Consider the following 19,794-nt stretch of genomic DNA (forward strand, 5'->3'; position numbering starts at 1 on the left):
CCCCACAAGTCACCCAATATTCAATTCCCCTAGATGTCTAGCTTTCAAAACTTTGCAGGTTTGCTAGCTTTCCCTAGATGCCGGCTGATCTAGAGGCCAAAAACCACAGCTTGGCACTTTGCAAAAAACAGCTCTGTTTTCTTTGTGAAAATGTGACGTGTCCACGTTGTGTTTTGGGGCATTTCCTGTCGCGGGCGCTAGGCCTACACCCACAAGTGTGGTACCATTTTTCTCTGGACACTTTGGGGAATGCTATATGGAAGGAAATTTGTGGCTCCTCTTCGATTTCAGAAATTTCTGTCACCGAAATGAGAGGAAAAAGTGTTTTTTTGGCAAACTTTTGGGGTTTGCAAAGGATTCTGGGTAACAGAACCTGGTCAGAGCCCCACAAGTCACCCAATATTCAATTCCCCTAGATGTCTAGCTTTCAAAACTTTGCAGGTTTGCTAGCTTTCCCTAGATGCCGGCTGATCTAGAGGCCAAAAACCACAGCTTGGCACTTTGCAAAAAACAGCTCTGTTTTCTTTGTGAAAATGTGACGTGTCCACGTTGTGTTTTGGGGCATTTCCTGTCGCGGGCGCTAGGCCTACCCCCACAAGTGTGGTACCATTTTTCTCTGGACACTTTGGGGAATGCTATATGGAAGGAAATTTGTGGCTCCTCTTTGATTTCAGAAATTTCTGTCACCGAAATGAGAGGAAGAAGTGTTTTTTTGGCAAACTTTTGGGGTTTGCAAAGGATTCTGGGTAGCAGAACCTGGTCATAGCCCCACAAGTCACCCCATCTTGGATTCTCTTAGGTGTCTAGTTTTCAAAACTGCACAGGTTTGCTAGGTTTCCCTAGGGGCCGGCTGAGCTAGTGGCCAAAAACCACAGCTAGGCACTTTGCTGAAAAACAGCTCTGTTTTCTTTGTGAAAATGTGATGAGTCCACGTTGTGTTGTTGGGCATTTTCTGTTGCGGGACTAGGCCTACCCCCGCAAGTGAGGGACAATTTTTATCGGGAGACTTGGGAAAACGCTGGGTGGAAGTAAATTTGTGTCTCCTCTCTGATTCCAGAACTTTTTGTCACCGACATGAGAGGAAAAAGTGTTTTTTTGGCAAACTTTTGAGGTTTGCAAAGGATTCTGGGTAACAGAACCTAGTCAGAGCCCCACAGGTCACCCAATATTCAATTCCCCTAGATGTCTAGCTTTCAAAACTGCACAGGTTTGCAAGGTTTCCCTAGGTGCCGGCTGAGCTAGATGCCAATATTCACAGCGAGGCACTTTGCAAGAAACAGCTTTGTTTTCTTTCTGAAAATGTGATGTGTCCACGTTGTGTTTTGGGGTATTTCCTGTCACGGTGCTAGGCCTACCCCCACAAGTGAGGTGCCATTTTTATCGGGAGACATGAGGTAATGCTGGGTGGAAGGTCATTTGTGGCTCCTCTCTGATTCCAGAACGTTCTGTCACCGAAATGAGAGGAAAAAGTGATTTTTAGGCCAAATTTGGAGGTTTGCAAACGATTCTGGGTAACAGAACCTGGTCAGAGCCCCACATGTCACCCTATCTCGGATTCCCCTAATTGCCTAGTTTTCAAAACTGCCCAGGTTTGCTAAGTTTCCCTAGGTGCCGGCTGAGCTAGAGGCCAATATCCACAGCTAGGCACTATGCAAAAAACAGCTCTGTTTTCTTTGTTAAAATGTGAAGTGTCCACATTGTGATTTGGGGCAGTTCCTGTTGCGGGCGCTAGACCTACCCCCACAAGTGAGGTACCATTTTTATCGGGAGACTTGGGGAAACGCTGGGTAGAAGGAAATTTGTGTCTCCTCTCTGATTCCAGAACTTTCTGTCACCGAAATGAGAGGAAAAAGTGTTTTTTTGGCCAAATTTTGAGGTTTGCCAATGATTCTGCGTAACAGAACCTGGTCAGAGCCGCACAAGTCACCCAATATTCAATTCCCCTAGATGTCTAGCTTTCAAAACTTTGCAGGTTTGCTAGCTTTCCCTAGATGCCGGCTGATCTAGAGGCCAAAAACCACAGCTTGGCACTTTGCAAAAAACAGCTCTGTTTTCTTTGTGAAAATGTGACGTGTCCACGTTGTGTTTTGGGGCATTTCCTGTCGCGGGCGCTAGGCCTACCCCCACAAGTGTGGTACCATTTTTCTCTGGACACTTTGGGGAATGCTATATGGAAGGAAATTTGTGGCTCCTCTTTGATTTCAGAAATTTCTGTCACCGAAATGAGAGGAAAAAGTGTTTTTTTGGCAAACTTTTGGGGTTTGCAAAGGATTCTGGGTAACAGAACCAGGTCATAGCCCCACAAGTCACCCCATCTTGGATTCTCTTAGGTGTCTAGTTTTCAAAACTGCACAGGTTTGCTAGGTTTCCCTAGGGGCCGGCTGAGCTAGTGGCCAAAAACCACAGCTAGGCACTTTGCTGAAAAACAGCTCTGTTTTCTTTGTGAAAATGTGATGTGTCCACGTTGTGTTTTGGGGCATTTTCTGTTGCGGGCGCTAGGCCTACCCCCGCAAGTGAGGGAGCATTTTTATCGGGAGACTTTGGAAAATGCTGGGTGGAAGTAAATTTGTGTCTCCTCTCTGATTCCAGAACTTTTTGTCACCGACATGAGAGGAAAAAGTGTTTTTTTGGCAAACTTTTGAGGTTTGCAAAGGATTCTGGGTAACAGAACCTAGTCAGAGCCCCACAGGTCACCCAATATTCAATTCCCCTAGATGTCTAGCTTTCAAAACTGCACAGGTTTGCAAGGTTTCCCTAGGTGCCGGCTGAGTTAGATGCCAATATTCACAGCGAGGCACTTTGCAAGAAACAGCTTTGTTTTCTTTCTGAAAATGTGATGTGTCCACGTTGTGTTTTGGGGTATTTCCTGTCACAGTGCTAGGCCTACCCCCACAAGTGAGGTGCCATTTTTATCGGGAGACATGAGGTAATGCTGGGTGGAAGGTCATTTGTGGCTCCTCTCTGATTCCAGAACGTTCTGTCACCGAAATGAGAGGAAAAAGTGATTTTTAGGCCAAATTTGGAGGTTTGCAAACGATTCTGGGTAACAGAACCTGGTCAGAGCCCCACATGTCACTCTATCTCGGATTCCCCTAATTGCCTAGTTTTCAAAACTGCCCAGGTTTGCTAAGTTTCCCTAGGTGCCGGCTGAGCTAGAGGCCAATATCCACAGCTAGGCACTATGCAAAAAACAGCTCTGTTTTCTTTGTTAAAATGTGAAGTGTCCACATTGTGATTTGGGGCAGTTCCTGTTGCGGGAGCTAGACCTACCCCCACAAGTGAGGTACCATTTTTATCGGGAGACTTGGGGAAACGCTGGGTAGAAGGAAATTTGTGTCTCCTCTCTGATTCCAGAACTTTCTGTCACCGAAATGAGAGGAAAAAGTGTTTTTTTGGCCAAATTTTGAGGTTTGCAAATGATTCTGCGTAACAGAACCTGGTCAGAGCCCCACAAGTCACCCAATATTCAATTCCCCTAGATGTCTAGCTTTCAAAACTTTGCAGGTTTGCTAGCTTTCCCTAGATGCCGGCTGATCTAGAGGCCAAAAACCACAGCTTGGCACTTTGCAAAAAACAGCTCTGTTTTCTTTGTGAAAATGTGACGTGTCCACGTTGTGTTTTGGGGCATTTCCTGTCGCGGGCGCTAGGCCTACCCCCACAAGTGTGGTACCATTTTTCTCTGGACACTTTGGGGAATGCTATATGGAAGGAAATTTGTGGCTCCTCTTTGATTTCAGAAATTTCTGTCACCGAAATGAGAGGAAAAAGTGTTTTTTTGGCAAACTTTTGGGGTTTGCAAAGGATTCTGGGTAACAGAACCTGGTCATAGCCCCACAAGTCACCCCATCTTGGATTCTCTTAGGTGTCTAGTTTTCAAAACTGCATAGGTTTGCTAGGTTTCCCTAGGGGCCGGCTGAGCTAGTGGCCAAAAACCACAGCTAGGCACTTTGCTGAAAAACAGCTCTGTTTTCTTTGTGAAAATGTGATGTGTCCACGTTGTGTTTTGGGGCATTTTCTGTTGCGGGCGCTAGGCCTACCCCCGCAAGTGAGGGAGCATTTTTATCGGGAGACTTTGGAAAATGCTGGGTGGAAGTAAATTTGTGTCTCCTCTCTGATTCCAGAACTTTTTGTCACCGACATGAGAGGAAAAAGTGTTTTTTTGGCAAACTTTTGAGGTTTGCAAAGGATTCTGGGTAACAGAACCTAGTCAGAGCCCCACAGGTCACCCAATATTCAATTCCCCTAGATGTCTAGCTTTCAAAACTGCACAGGTTTGCAAGGTTTCCCTAGGTGCCGGCTGAGTTAGATGCCAATATTCACAGCGAGGCACTTTGCAAGAAACAGCTTTGTTTTCTTTCTGAAAATGTGATGTGTCCACGTTGTGTTTTGGGGTATTTCCTGTCACAGTGCTAGGCCTACCCCCACAAGTGAGGTGCCATTTTTATCGGGAGACATGAGGTAATGCTGGGTGGAAGGTCATTTGTGGCTCCTCTCTGATTCCAGAACGTTCTGTCACCGAAATGAGAGGAAAAAGTGATTCTTAGGCCAAATTTGGAGGTTTGCAAAGGATTCTGGGTAACAGAACCTGGTCAGAGCCCCACATGTCACCCTATCTCGGATTCCCCTAATTGCCTAGTTTTCAAAACTGCCCAGGTTTGCTAAGTTTCCCTAGGTGCCGGCTGAGCTAGAGGCCAATATCCACAGCTAGGCACTATGCAAAAAACAGCTCTGTTTTCTTTGTTAAAATGTGAAGTGTCCACATTGTGATTTGGGGCAGTTCCTGTTGCGGGCGCTAGACCTACCCCCACAAGTCAGGTACCATTTTTATCGGGAGACTTGGGGAAACGCTGGGTAGAAGGAAATGTGTGTCTCCTCTCTGATTCCAGAACTTTCTGTCACCGAAATGAGAGGAAAAAGTGTTTTTTTGGCCACATTTTGAGGTTTGCAAATTATTCTGGGTAACAGAACCTGGTCAGAGCCCCACAAGTCACCCAATATTCAATTCCCCTAGATGTATAGCTTTCAAAACTGTGCAGGTTTGCTAGTTTCCCCTAGATGCCGGCTGATCTAGGGCCAAAAACCACAGCTAAGCAGTTTGCAAAAAAAACAGCTCTGTTTTCTTTGTGAAAATGTGATGTGTCCACGTTGTGTTTTGGGGCATTTCCAGTCGCGGGCGCTAGGCCTACCCCCACAAGTGTGGTACCATTTTTCTCTCGACACTTTGGGGAATGTTATATGGAAGGAAATTTGTGGCTCCTCTTTGATTTCAGAACGTTCTGTCACCGAAATGAGAGGAAAAAGTGATTTTTTGGCCAAATTTGGAGCTTTGCAAAGGATTCTGGGTAACAGAACCTGGTCAGAGCCCCTTATGTCACACTATCCCGTATTCCCCTGATTGTCTAGTTTTCAAAACTGCACAGGTTTGCTAGGATTCCCTAGGTGCCGGCTGAGCTAGAGACCAATATCCACAGCTAGGCACTATGCAAAAAACAGCTCTGTTTTCTTTGTTAAAATGTGAAGTGTCCACATTGTGATTTGGGGCATTTCCTGTTGCGGGTTCTAGGCCTAGCCCCACAAGTGAGGTACCATTTGTATCGGGAGACTTGGGGAAACGCTGGGTGGAAGGAAATTTGTGTCTCCTCTCTGATTCCAGAACTTTCTGTCACCGAAATGAGAGGAAAAAGTGTTTTTTTGGCCAAATTTTGAGGTTTGCAAATGATTCTGCGTAACAGAACCTGGTCAGAGCCCCACAAGTCACCCAATATTCAATTCCCCTAGATGTCTAGCTTTCAAAACTTTGCAGGTTTGCTAGCTTTCCCTAGATGCCGGCTGATCTAGAGGCCAAAAACCACAGCTTGGCACTTTGCAAAAAACAGCTCTGTTTTCTTTGTGAAAATGTGACGTGTCCACGTTGTGTTTTGGGGCATTTCCTGTCGCGGGCGCTAGGCCTACCCCCACAAGTGTGGTACCATTTTTCTCTGGACACTTTGGGGAATGCTATATGGAAGGAAATTTGTGGCTCCTCTTTGATTTCAGAAATTTCTGTCACCGAAATGAGAGGAAAAAGTGTTTTTTTGGCAAACTTTTGGGGTTTGCAAAGGATTCTGGGTAACAGAACCTGGTCATAGCCCCACAAGTCACCCCATCTTGGATTCTCTTAGGTGTCTAGTTTTCAAAACTGCAAAGGTTTGCTAGGTTTCCCTAGGGGCCGGCTGAGCTAGAGGCCAAAAACCACAGCTAGGCACTTTGCTGAAAAACAGCTCTGTTTTCTTTGTGAAAATGTGATGTGTCCACGTTGTGTTTTGGGGCATTTTCTGTTGCGGGCGCTAGGCCTACCCCCGCAAGTGAGGGACCATTTTTATCGGGAGACTTGGGAAAACGCTGGGTGGAAGTAAATTTGTGTCTCCTCTCTGATTCCAGAACTTTTTGTCACCGACATGAGAGGAAAAAGTGTTTTTTTGGCAAACTTTTGAGGTTTGCAAAGGATTCTGGGTAACAGAACCTAGTCAGAGCCCCACAGGTCACCCAATATTCAATTCCCCTAGATGTCTAGCTTTCAAAACTGCACAGGTTTGCAAGGTTTCCCTAGGTGCCGGCTGAGCTAGATGCCAATATTCACAGCGAGGCACTTTGCAAGAAACAGCTTTGTTTTCTTTCTGAAAATGTGATGTGTCCACGTTGTGTTTTGGGGTATTTCCTGTCACGGTGCTAGGCCTACCCCCACAAGTGAGGTGCCATTTTTATCGGGAGACATGAGGTAATGCTGGGTGGAAGGTCATTTGTGGCTCCTCTCTGATTCCAGAACGTTCTGTCACCGAAATGAGAGGAAAAAGTGATTTTTAGGCCAAATTTGGAGGTTTGCAAAGGATTCTGGGTAACAGAACCTGGTCAGAGCCCCACATGTCACCCTATCTCGGATTCCCCTAATTGCCTAGTTTTCAAAACTGCCCAGGTTTGCTAAGTTTCCCTAGGTGCCGGCTGAGCTAGAGGCCAATATCCACAGCTAGGCACTATGCAAAAAACAGCTCTGTTTTCTTTGTTAAAATGTGAAGTGTCCACATTGTGATTTGGGGCAGTTCCTGTTGCGGGCGCTAGACCTACCCCCACAAGTGAGGTACCATTTTTATCGGGAGACTTGGGGAAACGCTGGGTAGAAGGAAATTTGTGTCTCCTCTCTGATTCCAGAACTTTCTGTCACCGAAATGAGAGGAAAAAGTGTTTTTTTGACCAAATTTTGAGGTTTGCAAATGATTCTGCGTAACAGAACCTGGTCAGAGCCCCACAAGTCACCCAATATTCAATTCCCCTAGATGTCTAGCTTTCAAAACTTTGCAGGTTTGCTAGCTTTCCCTAGATGCCGGCTGATCTAGAGGCCAAAAACCACAGCTTGGCACTTTGCAAAAAACAGCTCTGTTTTCTTTGTGAAAATGTGACGTGTCCACGTTGTGTTTTGGGGCATTTCCTGTTGCGGGCGCTAGGCCTACCCCCACAAGTGTGGTACCATTTTTCTCTGGACACTTTGGGGAATGCTATATGGAAGGAAATTTGTGGCTCCTCTTTGATTTCAGAAATTTCTGTCACTGAAATGAGAGGAAAAGTGTTTTTTTGGCAAACTTTTGGGGTTTGCAAAGGATTCTGGGTAACAGAACCTGGTCATAGCCCCACAAGTCACCCCATCTTGGATTCTCTTAGGTGTCTAGTTTTCAAAACTGCACAGGTTTGCTAGGTTTCCCTAGGGGCCGGCTGAGCTAGAGGCCAAAAACCACAGCTAGGCACTTTGCTGAAAAACAGCTCTGTTTTCTTTGTGAAAATGTGATGTGTCCACGTTGTGTTTTGGGGCATTTTCTGTTGCGGGCGCTAGGCCTACCCCCGCAAGTGAGGGACCATTTTTATCGGGAGACTTGGGAAAACGCTGGGTGGAAGTAAATTTGTGTCTCCTCTCTGATTCCAGAACTTTTTGTCACCGACATGAGAGGAAAAAGTGTTTTTTTGGCAAACTTTTGAGGTTTGCAAAGGATTCTGGATAACAGAACCTAGTCAGAGCCCCACAGGTCACCCAATATTCAATTCCCCTAGATGTCTAGCTTTCAAAACTGCACAGGTTTGCAAGGTTTCCCTAGGTGCCGGCTGAGCTAGATGCCAATATTCACAGCGAGGCACTTTGCAAGAAACAGCTTTGTTTTCTTTCTGAAAATGTGATGTGTCCACGTTGTGTTTTGGGGTATTTCCTGTCACGGTGCTAGGCCTACCCCCACAAGTGAGGTGCCATTTTTATCGGGAGACATGAGGTAATGCTGGGTGGAAGGTCATTTGTGGCTCCTCTCTGATTCCAGAACGTTCTGTCACCGAAATGAGAGGAAAAAGTGATTTTTCGGCCAAATTTGGAGGTTTGCAAAGGATTCTGGGTAACAGAACCTGGTCAGAGCCCCACATGTCACCCTATCTCAGATTCCCCTAATTGCCTAGTTTTCAAAACTGCCCAGGTTTGCTAAGTTTCCCTAGGTGCCGGCTGAGCTAGAGGCCAATATCCACAGCTAGGCACTATGCAAAAAACAGCTCTGTTTTCTTTGTTAAAATGTGAAGTGTCCACATTGTGATTTGGGGCAGTTCCTGTTGCGGGCGCTAGACCTACCCCCACAAGTGAGGTACCATTTTTATCGGGAGACTTGGGGAAACGCTGGGTAGAAGGAAATTTGTGTCTCCTCTCTGATTCCAGAACTTTCTGTCACCGAAATGAGAGGAAAAAGTGTTTTTTTGGCCAAATTTTGAGGTTTGCAAATGATTCTGCGTAACAGAACCTGGTCAGAGCCCCACAAGTCACCCAATATTCAATTCCCCTAGATGTCTAGCTTTCAAAACTTTGCAGGTTTGCTAGCTTTCCCTAGATGCCGGCTGATCTAGAGGCCAAAAACCACAGCTTGGCACTTTGCAAAAAACAGCTCTGTTTTCTTTGTGAAAATGTGACGTGTCCACGTTGTGTTTTGGGGCATTTCCTGTCGCGGGCGCTAGGCCTACCCCCACAAGTGTGGTACCATTTTTCTCTGGACACTTTGGGGAATGCTATATGGAAGGAAATTTGTGGCTCCTCTTTGATTTCAGAAATTTCTGTCACCGAAATGAGAGGAAAAAGTGTTTTTTTGGCAAACTTTTGGGGTTTGCAAAGGATTCTGGGTAACAGAACCTGGTCATAGCCCCACAAGTCACCCCATCTTGGATTCTCTTAGGTGTCTAGTTTTCAAAACTGCACAGGTTTGCTAGGTTTCCCTAGGGGCCGGCTGAGCTAGAGGCCAAAAACCACAGCTAGGCACTTTGCTGAAAAACAGCTCTGTTTTCTTTGTGAAAATGTGATGTGTCCACGTTGTGTTTTGGGGCATTTTCTGTTGCGGGCGCTAGGCCTACCCCCGCAAGTGAGGGACCATTTTTATCGGGAGACTTGGGAAAACGCTGGGTGGAAGTAAATTTGTGTCTCCTCTCTGATTCCAGAACTTTTTGTCACCGACATGAGAGGAAAAAGTGTTTTTTTGGCAAACTTTTGAGGTTTGCAAAGGATTCTGGGTAACAGAACCTAGTCAGAGCCCCACAGGTCACCCAATATTCAATTCCCCTAGATGTCTAGCTTTCAAAACTGCACAGGTTTGCAAGGTTTCCCTAGGTGCCGGCTGAGCTAGATGCCAATATTCACAGCGAGGCACTTTGCAAGAAACAGCTTTGTTTTCTTTCTGAAAATGTGATGTGTCCACGTTGTGTTTTGGGGTATTTCCTGTCACGGTGCTAGGCCTACCCCCACAAGTGAGGTGCCATTTTTATCGGGAGACATGAGGTAATGCTGGGTGGAAGGTCATTTGTGGCTCCTCTCTGATTCCAGAACGTTCTGTCACCAAAATGAGAGGAAAAAGTGATTTTTAGGCCAAATTTGGAGGTTTGCAAAGGATTCTGGGTAACAGAACCTGGTCAGAGCCCCACATGTCACCCTATCTCGGATTCCCCTAATTGCCTAGTTTTCAAAACTGCCCAGGTTTGCTAAGTTTCCCTAGGTGCCGGCTGAGCTAGAGGCCAATATCCACAGCTAGGCACTTTGCAAAAAACAGCTCTGTTTTCTTTGTGAAAATGTGATGTGTCCACATTGTGTTTTGGTGCATTTCCTTTTGCAGGCGCTAGGCCTACCCCCTCAAGTGAGGTACCATTTTTATTGGGAGACTTGGGGGAACGCTGGGTGGAAGGAAATTTGTGTCTCCTCTCTGATTCCAGAAACTTCTGTCACCGAAATGAGAGGAAAACGTGTTTTTTTGGCCAGATTTTGAGGTTTGCAAAGGATTCTGGGTAACAGAACATTGTCAGAGCCCCACAAGTCTCCCAATATTCAATTCCCCTATGTGTCTAGTTTTCAAAACTGCACAGGTTTTCTAGGTTTTCCTAGGTGCCGGCTGAGCTAGAGTCCAAAATCCACAGCTAGGCACTTTGCAAAAAAACAGTTCTGTTTTCTTTGTGAAAATGTGATGTGCCACGTTGTGTTTTGGGGCATTTCCTGTCGCGGGTGCTATGCCTACCCCCACAAGTGAGGTACTATTTTTGTCGGGAGACGTGGGGGAACGCTGGGTGGAAGGACATTTTTGTCTCCTCTCTGATTCCAGAACTTTCTGTCACTGAAATGAGAGGAAAAAGTGTTTTTTTGGCCAAATTTTGAGGTTTGCAAATGATTCTGGGTAACAGAACCTGGTCAGAGCCCCACAAGTCACCCAATATTCAATTCCCCTAGATGTCTAGCTTTCAAAACTGTGCAGGTTTGCTAGGTTTCCCTAGATGCCGGCCGATCTAGAGGCCAAAATCCACAATTAGGCACTTTGCAAAAAACAGCTCTGTTTTCTTTGTGAAAATGTGATGTGCCCATGTTGTGGTTTGGGGCCTCTCCTGCCGCAGGTGCAAAGCATACCCACGGAAGTGAGGTACCATTTTTATCAGGAGACTTGGGGGAATACAGAATAGGAAAACAAGTGTTATTGCCTTTTGTCTTTCTCTACATTTTTTCCTTCCAAATATAAGACAGTGTGTAAAAAAGACATCTATTTGAGAAATGCCATGTAATTCACATGCTAGTATGGGCACCCCGGAATTCAGAGATATGCAAATAACCACTGCTTCTCAACACCTCATCTTGTGGCCATTTTGGAAATACAAAGGTTTTCTTGATACCTATTTTTCACTTCTTATATTTCAGCAAATGAATTGCTGTATGCCCGGTATAGAATGAAAACCCTTAGCAAGGTGCAGCTCATTTAATGGCTATGGGTACCAAGCGTTCTTGATGAACCTACAAGCCCTATATATTACTGCAACCAAAAGAGTGCAGCTGACAAAACGGTGTATTGCTTTAAAAAATCTGACTTGGCAGTAAAAAGTTGCAGAGTAAAACATGCGAAAAATGCCAGTTTTTTTCACCTCAATTGTCTTTTATTTCAGCTGTTATTTTTTGCAGGAAACACTTGCATAATTTACACAAATGTCCCCTTGCTGAATTCAGAATTTTGTCTACTTCTCAGAAATGTTTATCTTTCCGAGATCCAGCATTGGTTTCTCACCCATTTCTGTCACTAACTGGAAGGAGGCTGAAAGCACAAAAAATAGTAAAAATGGGGTATGTCCCAGTAAAATGTCAAAATTGTGTTGAAAAATTGTGTTTTCTAATTCAACTCTGCCTGTTCCTAAAAGCTGGGATGATGGTGATTTTACCACCGCAAACCCTTTGTTGATGCCATTTTCAGGGAAAAACCACGAGCCTTCTTCTGCAGCCCTATTTTCTCATTTTTGTGAAAAAAACAAACCTTTCACTGTATTTTTGCTACTTTCTTGATCTCCTTCAGGGGAACTCACAAAGTCTGGGTACCTCTAGAATCCCTAGGATGTTGGAAGAAAAGGATGCAAATTTGGTGTGGGTCGCTTATGTGAACAAAACGTTATGAGGGCTTATGCGCAAACTGGCCCAAATGGCCAACAAAAGGCTTGGCACAGAAGGGGAAAAGGCCTGGCAGCGAAGGGGTTAAAGAACAATGGCATACTGTCAGTAAACAGTTCCATATTTAATGTTATGTCCACTGCGGGATGAACTCAAGAAACTTCTGGATGCCAATGTGATCAAGGAGACATAGGCGTTGGAGTGGCTCGCTCTGGTCGTTTTGGCATCCAAATATGGTGTAAAGAAGATTATCATGTGCGAAGAATTGAGAGAGCTAAATAAACACATATGAGTGGACAAACAACCCCCCCTAATATGTCTGAGTCCCTTTCTACATTGGGGGAGGCCAAAAGTTTTACTGTGATGGACTTATCTTCAGCCTACCACCAAATTCTCTTACACCCTGACTTAAGACACCTGACATCGTTTGTCACCCCGTTAGGTTCTTATTGGCTTCTTCAAATGCATTTTGGTCTGGTATCAGCGGCAGCTTGCTTCCAACAAATAACGCTAAAGATATCAAAGGGCATACTGAAGATACCGATTTTCTAAGACAATATACTGACATTAGGAAAGGACATGACGGAACATGATCGCATCTTGAAGTTGTTTTATATGAGATGCGGGAATGTGGCCTCACTTTGAGCAAGGAAAAGTGCATGTTCAGGGTATCATCAGTCACATATCTTGGGCACACGATCTCCGGGGAAGGTGTAAGTCCTAAATTGGAATAAGCAAAAAGTACAATGGAAGCACCTGCTATCAATAAATCCTAGGTCAGGTATTTCCTGAGTCTCACTAAATTCTGTACCAACTTTATCTGTACTCCAAACTTTGCTATGATCACTTTGCCGTTGAGGAATTTGCTTAAAAGAGTTGTAGGTAAGAGTGTACGGGTGCTTTCAAAGCAATTAAAGATGCCATTGCTGTGAGGCCCGCACTAGTGCAGATTGATGTACATCGCAGGTAGCTACTAAACACAGATGAAAGTTTGAATGGGCTTGGGGCAGTGTTATCTCAAGCGGTTGAGGGTGAGGTAAGGGTCATTGCATTTGTCTCGTGTCAAGTCAGGGGTGCTGAGGAAAGGTACTCAGTAATTGAGCACGAAGCATTGGCAATCCATCACTTTAACTTCTTCCTGTAGGGCATACCTTTCACAGAGAGGACTGATCATCTTCCTATAGTCCAGATAATTTCATGCAGGGAAGGTGGACACTGAACTCCCAAGATAAAAAGATGGGGTGAAGGGTTAACAGAATTTAATTCCCAAGTACAATATGTGGCGGGTGCTTCAAAGAAAGTGGCAGATTGCTTATCAAGATGACCCATAGTGGAAGAAATATCTACAAATTAGCCCATAGAAGAGGGGAAAGAGGAGGAACCTTGTAGTATACCATGGGTAAAGGAATGTGCTAGAAGTGAGGAGAAATGGAACAAATTATGTGAGGAGGATAATGTTCTCAAGGCTGTATCACAATGTGTGGTCCAAGGTTGGCCTTAATATAAATATTTACCAGAGACCTTGAAGGGATACTGCAATCTTTGTGATGAGTTGATCATCAGATTAAGGGAGTTATGAAGGATTATGTGCTGTGCAGGGGAAAATTACAGGAGTAAAATCACAAGATCTGCCCCACAGCTCCAATGGAGATTCCAAAAGAACCAAACACTAAATTGGAATTGGCCTTTGTGGGTTCATTGCATAGTCTATCACTTCAGGAGTGGTATGTTTTGTTGATGGTGGATTGCACATCAAAATGGGTGATTTCCAAGTGTGTGAGTTCAGTGAACAGAAAAAACGTGATTGAGTTTTTGAAGAAAGAGTTTTGCAGGTATGGGGTGCCTCAGTTCCTGGTTACGGATAGTGATTTCCAAGTTCTGTTCTAATGAGATATGTGAATTTCTCAAAAGATTGTCCATTACTCATTTAAAAATAGGCCTCTATTCTCCACAGGTAAATGTTTTTGCAGAAGGTATGAATAAGGTTGTTAAGGATTGTGTGGACAGAGCAGTGGAAACAAAAATGTCCTTATCAGAGATCGTGAGGTAAAAGTGGTGGGCCCATAGAACCACACCTAATTGTATTACATTAGAGTCTCCTTTTCCCTTGCTCAAGGGTAGATCACCTAGATCAAAACTCAATCTGTTTTGGCTGAAAGCACGAAGGGAAGTGAAAATTAGCAAAAACACTTCCTGAGGGAGACGTAATCAGAAGGCACAGCAATTACCAAAGATGGTGCAAGCCAGATTTGACAAAAAGAATTGTGCAAAAGCTGTGGTCTGGAATGTGGGGGATGTTGGTTTTATAAAAAAAAAAAAACTTGAATTTGTCAGGAAGGGTTTTTTAAAATTCATGGCCCATTCGTCATCAAGAAGGTGAAAAGAAATGTGGTTTATTCTAGACTTTGGTAATGTTTGGAGTATGTCTAGAGTGGTAAAAACAACTATAGACAATTAACAAAGCATTGTATTGCATTTAGACGGGATGTAGACAACTCTTTACTTATACTGCCATAGAACATTCTTGGTTGGGTTAATATTAGGAAAACAAATTAAATTAAAATATGAACATATACAAACATGATATTGCATATATGGTGAAGATGGTAATGTATATCTTTTTCTTTATCTGCCAATATGCTTTATGTTGTGTTAAACTTCCTGTAAGTTAATTTTGGTATTGTTGTCTATGTTTTTCTGGAGGAGGGATGAGTTTTGGTTGCTCATTGTTATGACTGTCAAAGTTACAGAACCACTTCAGATCACAGCCTGGGGAACCTTGTGACTAGAACTTGATCTGGGTTCTGGGGGTGGCAGTTGAGAGAGAAAAAAAGTTTGCTGCAGGTTGGTAGTTCTTGTGCTCCTCAACGTACAATAAATCACATTGTAACGCAGACTGGAGTTTGTCTACTTGACACTATTGCCATTTCAAAGAAATATAAAAACCCATATACAGAGACTCATGTACATAGATGTTATCAACATACTGGCAGGTCAGGCATTTATGTTCAGAAACATAACAGATATTTATTTTGTTGTTATTATTTGGTATGTATTTTTTTTATATCTTTATTCATGCACAATTACAAGTAGATAGCTATATCTACATACACATAGCTATCTTTACATAGCCAGACATGTTTGTTCATCAAATTTATAAACATTCATGAATTTTTTATTCAAAACTATTAGGATAGGTGAGACTAGACAACATGGTACAAGGTGTGTCATATGGTTCATAAACCAAGCGAGGGAACACCCAACTGTCAGATACCGTCTCAGTTTGAAGTGCATCACACAGTGCATGAAGGTCAATATGTCAGGGGTTGACACATAGAATGAAAGAAACACCAGAGAAACTGTAGCAAGGAAATAGCCAACAAACTAAAACACTAAAAGACCACATGTGACAGGATAGCCTGAAGCAGCTGTGTATAAACCCCAAAATGTCACGATATAGTATGAAAAGCAAAACTATCTAAGGGGGGAAAGTGCGAACATTGATACTCACAATTGTTCGCTGTGGGGAGTGAAGATGCACAAAACACAGGAATCTCACACCTCATGGTTACTGAGGGAAAAGCTGTCAAGTCAGAGGCATTGCACCCTGTCCATTGATCCAGAGAAAAGTCAAGGAGTTACCAAACTGCATCCAAGCATAGGTCTGCATTCTTCACCAAGATGTCGAAGTTAAATTAAGAGTGACAGCTAAAGTCAAGTTTCACACATAGTTGTATTATTCATGCATTCATGGGGCCCTGTGTTTAGAAATAACATGCCAGATAAAAGAAACATCTGCCAGAACTTTCATGCATGAAAACCTTCAAATGCGTGAAAATACCACCTCCAATTGGCATACAGATAAAGGTGATTTCTTCAACACTATGGGCAAATACATGGTGTAATGTTAATCAGAAGATGCATTCTGTTACACTTATATTAGGCATCCAACCAATCACAGTAAAACAACATTTCATGAGGGCAGCATGATAAAAGGTGACAACAAGCATGACCTTCACATTACTCAAATGGTTGGGACTTTTCAAGGCATCAACAAAACAATTTCTTCACAACCCATGTCCATATTTATATGGACATCCAGATGTCTGTCTGTTGCTGGGTGAATTAAGCAATGCATTTTGCATGGGGTGTGTCTTTTATGCAAGCCTTGCATTACAGCTATCTGTCTGGGTACATTAGTTTATCTGCGGCCATCCCAATTCTAAACACACTTTGCAGGCATTTGTCTTCATTAAGTGTCACAAAACGTGAACAAGATAAGCTGGATTACACATAAAATAAAACATGCTTCTAAAGGGATGTAGGTTAATGTTTATATCTCCTACCCAGGATTTTTCCCAGAGTATGGAAGGAAGGAATAGAGAAATATTGAAATGCGGACATTCTATTGTGAAATGGGCAGGGGAGCATGCAAAGAAAAAATGGTATGGCCAGCAATTGGGCCTGGATGACAAAATGGCAGAAGTAGTGTGTAAGGGAATAGGGGGAGTGAGGTTGGGGGACAGTTACTACCCATGTTGATGGATTTGCAGGGAAGTATACCAAGGTCAGATTTGATAATACTCCATTAGGAAGAGAATAATCTGGTGCAGTTGGTTGTCTTCTGGTTGTTGAAAATGATGAAAAAATACATTTTTGGGGCGAGGCAGAGACACTCGACCCTGGTCACTGGAGGTGCGATGGAGGTGATGTGGACATGGCTATTGGCAAGAAAAATCTAGTGGAGACAAAAAACTGGCGCCATCAACAAAACAAGAAAAGAGGTCAGTAAAGAGATCAGTGTTTTTGGAAAGCATGGAACATGAGAATAGTTGATCACGTTGATATGTCCCACAAAATTTCAATTCAATTTCAGCTAGATCAGCTTTGTGAAACAGGACAGATTTATAGAAGGTCATGGAAATGATGGAGAAATGGTTGAAAGAGAGGGATGAGTATAAGGTATTGGGCAAAACAGAAACAATGCCTCAATGGAGGGTTTTTCTTGTGGCATAGCGGTGGAAAACAGAGCCCATGACAAGGCAGGAAAAGGGATGGTAGGTGTGGTGTAGAACGGTAAATTTAGGAGGGAGGGGGATGGATGGAACACACACACATATACACTCACACCCATTCATTCACATGCACATCCATCCACGACACTCATTACCAAATAGTCAAGCATACACGGACACAAGCAGCAAACATTATTTAAAAAAACATAACACTTAACTGCTGCTCTGCCTCGGAGTTCCTGGGAGGGTTTGGACTGCTGCCTTCCCTCATTGGTTGACCTTAGATCAGCCAATAAGGGAAGGTAGCATTCCCAAGCCTTGGAGGTCCCAGTAGGGTTGAGACTGTCGCCTTCTCTCATTGGAAAGTGGGATGGGGTTAATGAGACTGCTGACCCCACCCCACTCTGTGACGATGTGCCACTGACTGACACTCGAACCTGGTCACTTCAGGGCTTAAAGCTGAAGCACTCAGGTCCAAAGCAATGAGTGATGCTACCCCTTGTCACTGAGGGAAGGGCCTCGAGGACCTTTGCTGAGATGAGGAGGTGATGCCCACAGGAGTTGTGACATCCTCAGCTTAGCAAAGTTCAGCTCAGGCAGCCAGGAGCCTGCACATTTAGCACATGTCTAGCTCCTGGCTGCCTGACCTGAAAATGAAGAGTGTCTGTCAGTCCCACCTTTCCTCAAGTTGACAGACACTTGTCCCAAGGGGGAAAAAAGTGAGAGGGTGTGGCCCCTCAGTCCCTATGGATGGACCGTGACTGGGTAAGTTAAGGAGAGAGAGGAAAGAGGCTCATTCGTGGCAATCTGTGAGTATGGCCTTCTCGGCAAATGCAGGCTGGTAAAAGAAGAAGAGGAAAATGCAGCAAGAGATGAAGGTAGACAAGTTGTCAAATTGTTGTTGAATGTGTTTAAGTTAATATCATTTTATTCTAGTGTTGGACCTGGAATCCTTGGGGGAGTCTCCCTTGTCTTTTTGCCTCTACTTCCAATGTTTTGACTGTGTGCTGCCCTCTGTTTTTGCTGTTTTTGGTACACTGGCCACTTTACCATTGCTGACCAGTGCTAAAGGGCAAGTGCTCTCTGTGTAAACTTTATGTGTAATTGGCTTTTCCATGACTGGTTTAAGAAATGGAATCTCTAGTTCGCAGAGGTATACATTCTTGTCCAAGTAGGGACCACAATCCTAGTCAGGGTAAGTCACACACAATCCAAATTATCCTGTGCGCACCCTCTGGTGGCTTGGCACTGAGCAGTCAAACATAACTTAGAAGGCAATGTATAAAGTATTTGTGCAGTGCACCATGCAATAACACAGTGAAAAAACACAAAAGTACTCCACACAAGTTTAGAAAAATATAAGATATTTATCTGGTTAAATTAAGGTAAAAAACAATAAAGATTCAATAAGCACCAGTTGAAATCTCACTTTTGCAATGTTAAGAAGAGTCTTAAGTCTTAAAAATCAACAGTTGTCTCTTGTGTGCACAAAGTGCCTGGTTTGTGTCAAAATTACACACACAGAGACCACAGAGGAGGAGATACAAGGAAAAAGGAAGTTGTGCATCAGATTTCCCGACATGGCACAGATGATGCGTAATTTCTTCCCACAATGCGTCGATTTCTGGCACGTAGTCTTAGGTCCTCACTGCGATGCGGAGTTCTTTTGAAGCCCAGGGATGATGCGTGGAAATCCTGGGTGTGCGGGACAAAGTAACAGTTGCTGTGTCGATTCGGTGGGCGACACGTCAGAATTCCTGTTGCACTGTCTACGAGATCATCAGCTCGGGGATGGGGTGAGAATCTGTCTGTCTGTCCCCTCTCTGATCCAGGGCCAGGGAGTCAGTGAGATTGACACCCTCCAATGACCCATCACCTTCCTTGGCAGAGAGGAGGTCAGGGAGAGATTCACTCTCCTCTTCCATACCCTCATCTGTCACCAGAAGAATGCTGACCTCAGACCTCTCAAAACGAGGCTTAAGTTGGTTATGATGGAGCACCCTTAGGGGGTTTCTAGGGGACTTGAGGTCCACTAGGTAAGTGGCTGCCCCCTTTCGCACCTTGAATTCAAATGGGCCAGTCCAACAGTCCTGGAGAGCCCTAGGCTCTACTGATTCCATCACCCATACTTTGTCGCCAGGTTGAAATTCTACCAGGATGGCCTTCTGGTCATCCATTGTTTCATAACCTCCTGACTGGCCTCGAGGTTTCTCTTTGCCTTGTTCCAGAAGTGTTGCATCTGGTTGCAGAGGGCCAGCATGTAACTGACCACATCCTGTGGAAGTTTCCTGGGAGCTTTCTCCCACTCCTATTTTACTATGCTTAATGGTCCCCTAACAGGGTACCCAGAGAGAAGTTTAAAGAAAGGGGCTGAACCCCAGCCCTTTCTGGGGCACCTCTCTATAAGCAAAGAGAAGGCAGGGCAAGCGGACGTCCCACATATGCCTTTCATGTTCTTGTTGAATCTCTCCACAAGACCATTGGATTGAGGATGGTAAGGGGTGGTGATCCGGTAGGTCACCCCACACGCATCCCACATGGATTTCATATACGCAGACATGAAGTTTGTGCCTCTGTCAGCCACAATCTCCCTTGGGAATCCCACATGGGTAAATATCCAATTGCGCGTTTTTGCTGCGGTTGCTGTGTGGAGTGACTTACTTTTTTAATATTGTTTGCACTGCAACATTTTACCTTGCATGCTTCACTTTGTTCACCCCTTTTAGCAGGGGTGACTCGGGTTGCGGGGAGATTGGTGGGGGTGCTTTTTCCCTCTCTTTGCTTCGGAAGTTAGGGTCTGTCAGAGCACTACTTCCGGTTGCTGAACTG

This window comes from Pleurodeles waltl, chromosome 3_1, assembly GCF_031143425.1.
Source record: "Pleurodeles waltl isolate 20211129_DDA chromosome 3_1, aPleWal1.hap1.20221129, whole genome shotgun sequence".
Taxonomy (NCBI): domain Eukaryota; kingdom Metazoa; phylum Chordata; class Amphibia; order Caudata; family Salamandridae; genus Pleurodeles; species Pleurodeles waltl.